Consider the following 10,270-nt stretch of genomic DNA (forward strand, 5'->3'; position numbering starts at 1 on the left):
ATCACCAGGTCATAGGCAGGCTTCTGGCTGCAGAGGTAAAAGAATCCAAAGCTAGCAAGTATGATGACAGGCTGCTGACAATTCCCAGTGTCAGCAAGCAATATAGCAGGCCACTGTTATTACACTTGGCTCAAGTCCACGGAACCAGAGGTTAGATGATGAGCCAGCTGTAGAATCAAGACCAACCAAAAGTAAGGAAGCTTTTCCGCCATGTCTTATTGGAAGCAACCCACACCCTTAGGGAGATCTCATTATGGAGATTGCTGGGCCTGAACTGCCAAACCACTGAGAATCCTGGCTCAGCCAAGTTGACACAAACCCTTAACTATCACCTTTGGTATCCATCATTCTGTCTTGATGTTTAGGTAAAGTTCCTTAGTGAAGAGCAATTTTTTCAATAGGAAAAATTTTACCACCCCAGAACAGCCCACTTGGCTTTTTTCAAACCAGTATGCAAAATAAAATTTCCAGGACCCTTTGTGTCCTTTTAAATTACAAAATTAACCAATAGGTAAAATACCTTTCCTCTTATTGGATTACCTGTAACACAAAAACTGCTTTTAAAAACAAGCAAACAAAACAGTTGCTGTGTAATCGATTTTGACTCATGGCAATCCCATGTGTGCATGAAACTGTGTTCCGTGGGGTTGAGAATGCTCTGACCTTTCATAAAAGATCACCAGGCCTTTCTTCAGAGATACTGTTGGGTGGATTTGAGCCAATAGACTTTCATTAGTTGAGTGTTTCACCATTTGTACTACCCAGGACTCTGACAGTAACTATCAGAGTACATGACATATCTGCTTACAATATGCCACCAAAGTCAAGGTCTATATGATAGTTAAATTTTTAAGAGCAACATGAATCAGTGAGAACATTTGTCTATATTTCTATATTCCGGCTTTAAGAAAATTCCAAGCAGAGCTCTTATTCTAGAAATGTGTCCAGTGATAGGTACTTCTTTTGTTCAAATGAGATTTTGCCAACAGTATGAACGGAATTCAACTGGGAACATTGTACAAGTTCCCCTGAGGTATTTATTCCTTGCAGGAGTGGGTAACCTTTTCCTGTCAAAGGCTATTTGGATATTTATAACATCTTAATTGTACAGTAGCTAAAGCAAATGGAAGAAATTATGAAGTCAAAGAACTGAATAGAAAATTTCAAAGGGCAGCTCATGAAGGCAAAGTAAAATAATATGAAATGTGCAAAGAGACCTAGAGTTAAAAAACCAAAAAGAAAGAACATACTCAACTTATCTAAAACTGAAAGACCTCAAGAGAAAATTCAAGCCTCAAGCTGCGATATTTAAAGATTATATGGGCAAAATGTTGCATATGCAGGAAGCATCAAAAGAAGATGCAAAGAATACGCAGAGTCACTGTACCAAAAAGAATTAGTCAACATTCCACCATTTCAGGGGGTAACATATGAGCAAGAACCAATGGTATTGAAAGAATGGAAAGAAATTCAGCTTCACTGAAGGCATTAACCAAAAACAAGACTCCAGGGATTGGTTGAATGCTCAGTGAAAAATCTCAACAAGCTGATGAAGCACTGGTAGCACTCAATTGTCAATTTAGAAGACAGCTACTTGGTCAATTGACTGAAAGAGATACATATTGAGATTCACCATTCCAAAGAAAGGTGGCCCAACAGGATGCTCAAATTATAGAACAATATCATTAATATCACACACAAGTCAAATTTTGCGGAAGATCACCCAGCAATGGTTGCAGCTGTACATTGATGGAGAGACCAGAGGTTCAGGACAGATTCAGGAGAGGATGAGGAACAAGGGATAATATCATTGCTGATGTCAGATGAATCTTTACTGAAAGCAGAGAATACCAGAAACGTGTTTACTTTCTTGTATTTTATTGAAATACTAAGGCATTCGACTGTGTGGATCATGAAAAAAAAAACTATGAATAACCTTCAGAAGAATGAGAATTTCAGAACACTTCATTGTGCTGATAACTAACCTGTATAGGGATCAAAAGGCAGCTTGCCGACAAAACAAGGAAATACTTCATGGTGTAAAAGTAGGGAAAGTGTGTGTCGGGGTGTATCCTCTCACTAACCTTATTCAACTTTATGCTGAGTAATCCTCAGAGAAACCAGATTATATGATGGAGGTGTGTTAGACAGGGTTCTCTAGAGAAACAAAACCAGGACACTTATGATTTTAAGTAGATAGATTAGATAGATAGATAGATACATAGATAGATAGATAGAGCAGGGAGGAATATAAAAGCTAATTAGCCTACACAGCAGTACAGAGGGCTCAGTTCAACTCACTTCGATGGAACAGTTAATATTCTGGAAGTCCTTCAACTGACGAGGGCTACTGGATCCAAGGTCAAGGAAGCAGATGGCTAAGTCTTCCAAGGGGCAATGCAGGCAGTCCAGCCACAGGCAGCAAGCAGCAAGGTGGGTCACCAACAGTCAGGAAGATGACAAGGTCTGACACTCCCAAGCTCAAAGATGTATACACCAGCAGCTGGCAAAGCAGGGCTTAAAGGAACCTCAAGCTCTGGTGACACCATCCACAGGCTGGCAGTCCCACAGGTACTGTACCTCATGAGTTTAGGCAGAGAACTAATAGCTACACGCTGGTCTGATCACCAGAGAGCGAGAGAGAGAGGAGGGGCTTGCTGAACCATTTATCTCTTTGCCTTCCAATCAAACTGCAACCTTATTATTCCCACATGTTCTTATTGGCCAGGTTGGCACAATAAACCTACCTAACACAGGAGGCTTTCAAAATTTAAGATCCCTTTTGGAAATGATGATGGCAACATATGTACAAATTGCTTGATACAATTGATTGTTAAAATATCTGTAGGAGCCCCCAATAAAATGATTTCTTAAAAATTTAAAAATGTAAGGGCCCTGAGTTGGGGGAAAGATAACTAAACGATGACATCATGGTCCTTCTTCACTAATATTTCTTGAGAAAGAGGAAGCTAAAGCGCAGATTAAATGATAGCGAGGTTGAGAGGGAAAGTGTAATAGAATCCCCAGTATTTAATTAAGGAAGAATTGGAGCTCGTATAGGGAGAAAGAAGTACATTTGAGAAATAATCCTTAAAAATGAGGTATCTAAGCAACTAGAAAAACCAGTCCCATTATTCAAACTAGTCTTTGATTGATACATATGAAAATAAATTTAAGGTAAAGATGTTTACCTATGTATTCCTGGCTACACAAAGTATTTGAGTTTAAGAATCATAACAAATTCTGAATAATGTTGACAAATAAATGACGTAAGAGTTAAGATTTTGTGTCATCTTGGCTGGGTCAAGATTCTTAGTCTAATAGTCCCCCATAATGAGACATAACGTAATTAGAAGTATGGGTTGCTTCCAATGTCACTGGATGCTGTGGGAAAGTTTGCTTTTTATTGTATCTGAATCCTGCATCTGGCCCATCATCTGATCTGTGGTTTTTTGGACTTGAGACAGAAGCCTACCATGTTGCCTGCTGATCCTAACAATCAGTAGCAGCATGCCATTTTACCTGTCATCCATGAATTCATTCGACCCTGCAGCCAGAAGCCTACCATTTGACGTGCCTATCTTGGGTTATCATCCCTTGAAGCTACTTAAGTCAGGAGATGTCTCCAGTCTGACATCGGACTAACGGACTGGGAACTTGTCCATTTCCGTGATACAAACCTGTTTCTCTCTGCACATACGTGTGTGCATGGGCAAGCATTCCTCAAGCACTCTTCACCCTACTTACTCTGTATGCTTAGCAAATAATCCAGGAACTGATGTATTTGAATGACAATGTTGGCAATGAATATTGAAAGTACCATGGACTGTCAGAAGAACAAACAGATCCGTCTTGGAAGAAGTACAGCCAGAATGCTCTATGGAAGCAAGGATGATGAGATTGCATCTCATGTTCTTTGGACATGTTATCAAAAGATAGCAAGCCCTGAAAAAGGACATCATGTTTGGTAAATGAAAGGGAAGCAAAAAGAGCAATGTCCTCCGTGAGACAGTGGAGGCAACCATGGGCTCAAACATGACCACAGTTGTGACGATGGTGCCGGACTGGGCAGTGTTTTGTTCTGGAGATGAGCCAGTCAGGGTGCAGTGTAGCAACGATGAAACATACAACTTTCCTCTAGTTCTTTAATGTTTCCTCCCCACCCGCTATCATGTCCCAATTCTACCTTACAAATCCGACTAGACCGAGCATGTGCACTGGTACAGATCAGAGCTGGAAACACAGGGAGTCCAGGACAGATAAACCCCTCAGGACCAATAGTGAGAGTAGTGATACCAGGAGGGGAAGGGGAAGTGGGGGAGAAAAGGGGAAACAATCACAAGGATCAACATATAACCCCCTCCCTGGGGGATGGACAAAAGAAAAGTGGGTGAAGGGAGTCATCAGGCAGTGTAAGACATGACAAAATAATAATAATTTATAAATTATCAAGTGTTCGCGAGGGAGGAAAGGTGGGGGAGGGACGGGGAAAATGTGGAGCTGATACCAAGGACTCAAGTAGAAAGAAAATGTTTTGAGAATGATGACGGCAACAAATGTACAAATGTGCTTGACACAACGGATTGTGATAAAAGTTGTATGAGCCCCCAATAAAAAGATTTTTTTTTAAGCAAAAGAGAAGAGATTTATTGGAGCCCATACGGGAAACCCTAGAGGGGCCCAGCATTCCCTACTGTGTAGGAACGGTCACACCATTCACTGTACCCCCATGTCCCAGAGGGACTACCATTGAGCCGAGCCCCCAAACCGCAGGACTGGATGGGGGTGGGCATGAAAATATTTTTTTAAATCATTTTATTGGGCACTCACTCACTGCTGATTCCACCTGCTGCCGCTCCTTCAGCCTACAGGAAGGAACTTGCCACCATGCCCTACCCATACCCAGCGCTCAACCCAGAGCAGAAGAAGGAGCTGTCGGACATTGCCCATCGCACTGTGGCTCCGGGCAAGGGCATCCTGGCTGCAGATGAGTCCACCGGAAGCATTGCCAACTGATTGCAGTCCATTGGGACCGAGAACCGTCGCTTCTACCGCCAGCTGCTGCTGACTGCTGACAACCGGGTGAACCCCTGCATTGGGGCGTCATCCTCTTCCATGAGACTCTCTACCAGAAGGCGGACGATGAGCGCCCCTTCCCCCGAGTTATCAAATCCAAGGGCGGGATCGTGGGCATCAAGGTCGACAAGGGTGTGGTGCCCCTGGCAGGAACGAACGGCGAGACCACCACCCAAGGGCTGGACAGGCTGTCTGAGCGCTGTGGCCAGTACAAGAAAGACAGCGCTGACTTTGCCAAGTAGCACTGTGTGCTGAAGATTGGCGAACATACCCCTTTAGCCCTCGCCATCATGGAAAATGCCAACATGCTGGCCCGTTATGCCAACAGAATGGCATCATGCCCATTGTGGAACCCGAGATCCTCCCCGATGGCGACCATGACCTGAAGTGCTGCCAGTATGTCACTGAGAAGGTGCTGGCTGCCGTCTACAAGACGTGACCACCACGTCTACCTGGAAGTCACTTTGCTGAAGCCCAATATGGTCACCCCCGGCCATGCCTGCACACAGAAGTTTTCCCACGAGGAGATTGCCATGGCAACTGTCACTGCACTGCGCTGCACCGTGCCCCCGGCTGTAACTGGGGTCACCTTCCTGTCTGGAGGCCAGAGCGAGGAGGAGACGTCCATCCACCTCAACGCCATCAACAAGTGCCCCCTGCTGAAGCCGTGGGCCCTGACCTTCTCCTACGGGCGAGCCCTGCAGGCATCTGCCCTGAAGGCCTGGGGTGGCAAGAAGGAGAACCTGAAGGCGGCCCAGAAGGAGTATATCAAGCGAGCCCTGGCCAACAGCCTCGCCTGCCAAGGAAAGTACACTCCAACCACGCCTACTAAATGGAGGTGATGTGAGGCTGCCCCTCAACTCTCCAGCCACCCCCCCCACGCCGCCCCCTCCCATGCCCACCTCTTGATGGGAGGGCACCACCTGGGCTCCAGGCCACGCTTTCCTCTCACTCTCGCAGCCTTTGTGACAGTGGTGTGTGGTGTTGTCTGTGTATGCTAACTCCATCGCCCTTTCCAGCCAATAAACAACGGTTTAAGGCGGGGTAAAAAAAATCATTTTATTGGGGGCTCATACAACTCTTATCACAATCCATACATACTTCAATTGTATAAAGCACATTTGAACATTCATTAAGCTCACCATTCTCAAAATATTTGCTCTCCACGTAAGCCCCTGGCATCAGCTCCTCATTTCTTCCCCCCTCCCACTCCTCCCTCCCTCATGAACCCTTGGTAATTTATAAATTATTATTTTGTCATATCTTACTCTGTCCGACATCTCCCTTCACCCACTCTTCTGCTGTCCATCCCCCAAGGAGAAGGCCATCTGTAGATCCTTATAATCGGTCCCCCCTCTCTACTCCACCCTCCCAGTATGGACACTCTCACCACTGGTCCTGAAGGGATCATCCGCCCTGGATTCCCTGTTTCCAGTTCCTATCTGCACCAGTGTACACCCTCTGGACTAGAAAAGAAAGGCTCACTATGAATCAGAGCAAACTTAAGGCACCACTAGCAACAATGTATATGCTTCAGTGATTTTTCCTTCTTTAGAGAACTCAAGCTAAGACAGATAGGGAATTCTACAATTCTACAACTCTACTTAGTTGTGCTCTTGTGATGCCTATACATGGATTAATAGGCAGTCACTCAAACAAAAGAAGGGGATATTGTTTCTTCTAAGTTGGAAAAGGTACACAGGGGGGTTCTGTCTGTTCACGTTAGTGATGTGAGCTATATGCTGAACAGATCAGGACTTTGGGCATGTCATCGGGAGAGAACCGCCTCTAGGAAAGGGCAGCATGATAATGTGAGGGTCAGTGGAAGGAGCAGCAACCCCAATGCCACAACAATGGGCTCACACATGTATCCTGAAGCTGACAGAGGACTGGCGCACATAAGAAGGCTAGGTGTTGGGACCAACTCCCTGGCAACCAACAGCAAAAGGTTGTTTGGTGTGTGTGCATGCGTGTGTGTGTGTGTGTGTGTGTGTATCTTTTTAAAATCATCTTAATGCAGACATATATATATAGTGGTTCCTAATATATAAATTAGTCTACATAACCTACTCATTATTTATACTAATTATTTTAAGTAGGTCTTATTTAATAAAAAAAGCAAACAGCAATGTAACAATTATCTCTGCCTGATTTTCAAGTGTCTTACATGAATTTATTGGAATTCCTTAAATGTATTCCATGGGACTGATAAATTGAACTATCCCAGGAATACGCACCATAGTTAGTAAAAGTATATAATCCTGGCACTAAAAATTATGTTAAACTGCAAAAAAATATATCATGCATGTGAAAATCAGAGAAATGACTTTACTTTAATAGAAGTATTTCTTTATGACCTATTGTTTTATAATTAATGAACTATATGTGCTATCAGATTTAGGGACACTTTAGGCCCGCTGTGGTGCCACAAATTCTTAGAATGCATTGGCAGGCTGAGACCAAGTCTGTCTGCATCTAATTGGGCCCAGAGCAAAACCCCTCAGGTAATATCTTTCAAAATAGTTCTGTTCCTAGCTCCCTGGCATTTGATGAGTCACTTTTGAGTTGTGGTCACCACAGATATCAGGACTATAAGGAGACCAGCATACATCTTTGTATATAATCATTCTTCCCGGAAAGAACAAATTACCTTTCCCAATTCTCCATGAATAACTTTATTTTCAATACTCCAGCCGATTTCATAAAAAGTAAACTATAGCGATATGTGCACGGGGCATTTTTATCTCTGCTTACAGCATCAAACATTGAATGTATAAAGGATGAGCTAGATCCATTGCCTTTTGGAGTTTGGTGATAAAGTGCTCGGCTGCTTTTAAAAATTAGTTTCTTTCTGTAATGCCCTGTTGTTATTGTCAGGTGTCGAGTTGGTTTCTACTCATGGCGGCCTTGTGTAGAACACAATGAAATATTGCCCAGCCTGTGCGTCTCAACTGTTCCTATTTTTGAGCCCATTGATGCGGCCTCTGTGTCAATCTATCTTGTGGAAGGTCTCCCTCTTCTCACTGCCCCTCTACTTTAGCAAGCATAATGTCAAAAGTACTTCAGATGAAGGCTCATGATCCTTGCCTCTAAGGAGCATTCTGGCTGTACTTCTTCCAAGACAGACATGTTTGTTCTTTTGGCAGTCCGGGGTACCTTCAAAATTCTTCACCAGCAACATAATTCAAATGTATCAATTCTTTTCCAGTCTTCCTTATTCAATGCTATGCTCTAGCCCAGTGATTCTCAACCTTCCTAATGCTGCCACCCTTTCATACAGTTCCTCATGTTGCGGTGACCACCAACCATAAAATTATTTTCATTAATACTTCATTACTGTAATTTTGCTACTGTTATGAATTGCAATGTAAATATCGGATATGCAGGAAGTATTTTCATTGTTACAAATTGAATATAATTAAAGCATAGTGATTAATCACAAAACAATATGTAATTATATATTGGGAAATATTTATTTCCAATGATAATGAAATTTTGTCTTGAAGCATGGTGTAGCAAGGGTAACAGTCTTCACCCCGGTACTCATATGTGGGCATATCTGCATGTGGGCGGACCCACCTGGAGAAGGATAGAAGAGTGGTGTGTCTCAGTTCCTAAGACCACTAGAAATACATGTTTTCCGATGGTCGTAGGTGACTCCTGTGAAAGAGTCGTTTGAGGCCCCAAAGGGGTCGTGACCCGCAGGTTAAGAACCACTGCTCTACCCAATATAAACTCACTAAAAAATACACAGGATTGGAGTTCCTACTTCTTCCTCTTACAGAGTTATATGAGGCAAGTCACTTCTTCATCTCCCTTGCCTTCCTCAAAAACAACTCTCTTTTTTTTTCTTTTCTTTTTAACATTTTATTAGGGGCTCATACAACTGTTATCACAATCCATACACACATCAATTGTGTAAAGCGCATTTGTACATCGTTTCTCAAAACATTTTCTCTCCATTTAAACCCCCGACATTAGGTTCTCATTTTTCCCCTCCCTCCCCGCTCCCCCTCCTGCATGAGCCCTTGATAGTTTATAAATGGGTATTTTGTCATATCAAAAACAACTCTCTTAACTCAAAAAGCTGTTCCAAACGATCAAGTGTTTAATTATTTATTTACAATGTATTATGTACCAGACACTATGCTAAATGATTATCTTACATTTGATTCTTTAATTACAATTGTCTCCATTTTACTAGTCAAAAATATGTCAAAACACATCAGAAGTTATGAATTTCTAAGAAGTATAAGATCTTTACTTACCAATAAGACAAATAGGAACATATACACTTCAAAAGTAGACTAAACCCAACCAAGACCACTGCTATTGAGTTTATTCTGATTCATAGTGACTATAGAGCAGTGGCTCTCAACCTGTGGGTCACAACCCCTTTGGGGGTCGAACAACGATTTCACAGGGGTTGCCCAATTCATAAAAGTAGCATAATTACAGTTATGAAGTAGCAACAAAAATAATTTTTTTAATCATTTTATTAGGGGCTCATAAAACTCTTATCACAATCCATACACACATCAATTGTGTAAAGCGCATTTGTACATTCATTGCCCTCATCATTCTCAAAACATTTCCTCTCCACTTAAGCCCATAGCATTAGGTCCTCATTTTCCCCTCCCTCCCCGCTCCCCTTCCCTCTCCCTAACAGAAATGTGTGGTACACACTGCTTTCATCAACATTGACAGCTTAGGAAACCCCATGGATTCTGTTTTGCCCCAGAGCATAGTGAGGAGTGACAATCAACTTGAAGGTAGAGGGCAATGGTTGACTTCATAGAGGGTGTCCTGAGGCAGTCACCAGGGTCCTTCAGTGAGAAAGAAGCAAGCAGAAGAGGAGAGCCTGTGGCAACACAGGGAAGAGTCTGCTTGGGATGGCTAGCTTTGAAACGGGCGGAAGGCATGGGATGAGCAATAAAAGCTGGAAAAGAAAGGAAATAGGCTTTTCCCTAGATCAGCGGTTCTCCACCTTCCTAATGCCCGCACACTTTAATACGGTTCCTCATGTTGTGGTGACCCCCCCAACCATAAAATTCTTTTCTTTTTTTCTAATCATTTTATTGGGGGCTTGTACAACTCGTATCACAATCCATACATACATCCATTGTGTCAAGCACATTTGTACATTTGTTGCTCTGATCATTCTCAAAACATTTGCTTTCTACTTGAGCTCTTG

At 42.8% G+C, this 10,270-nt stretch overlaps 1 pseudogene; it reads left to right on the forward strand.

Annotated features, from left to right (window-relative positions):
- Window positions 1–4,887: 4,887 nt before the first annotated feature.
- On the forward strand, window positions 4,888–5,918 carry LOC101657504 (annotated as a pseudogene).
- The last annotated feature ends 4,352 nt before the right edge of the window (window positions 5,919–10,270 follow it).

This window comes from Echinops telfairi, unplaced genomic scaffold (genome assembly GCF_000313985.2).
Source record: "Echinops telfairi isolate 266 unplaced genomic scaffold, ASM31398v2 ScPeMD7_7400;HRSCAF=8409, whole genome shotgun sequence".
In the NCBI taxonomy this organism is placed as follows: Eukaryota; Metazoa; Chordata; class Mammalia; order Afrosoricida; family Tenrecidae; genus Echinops; species Echinops telfairi.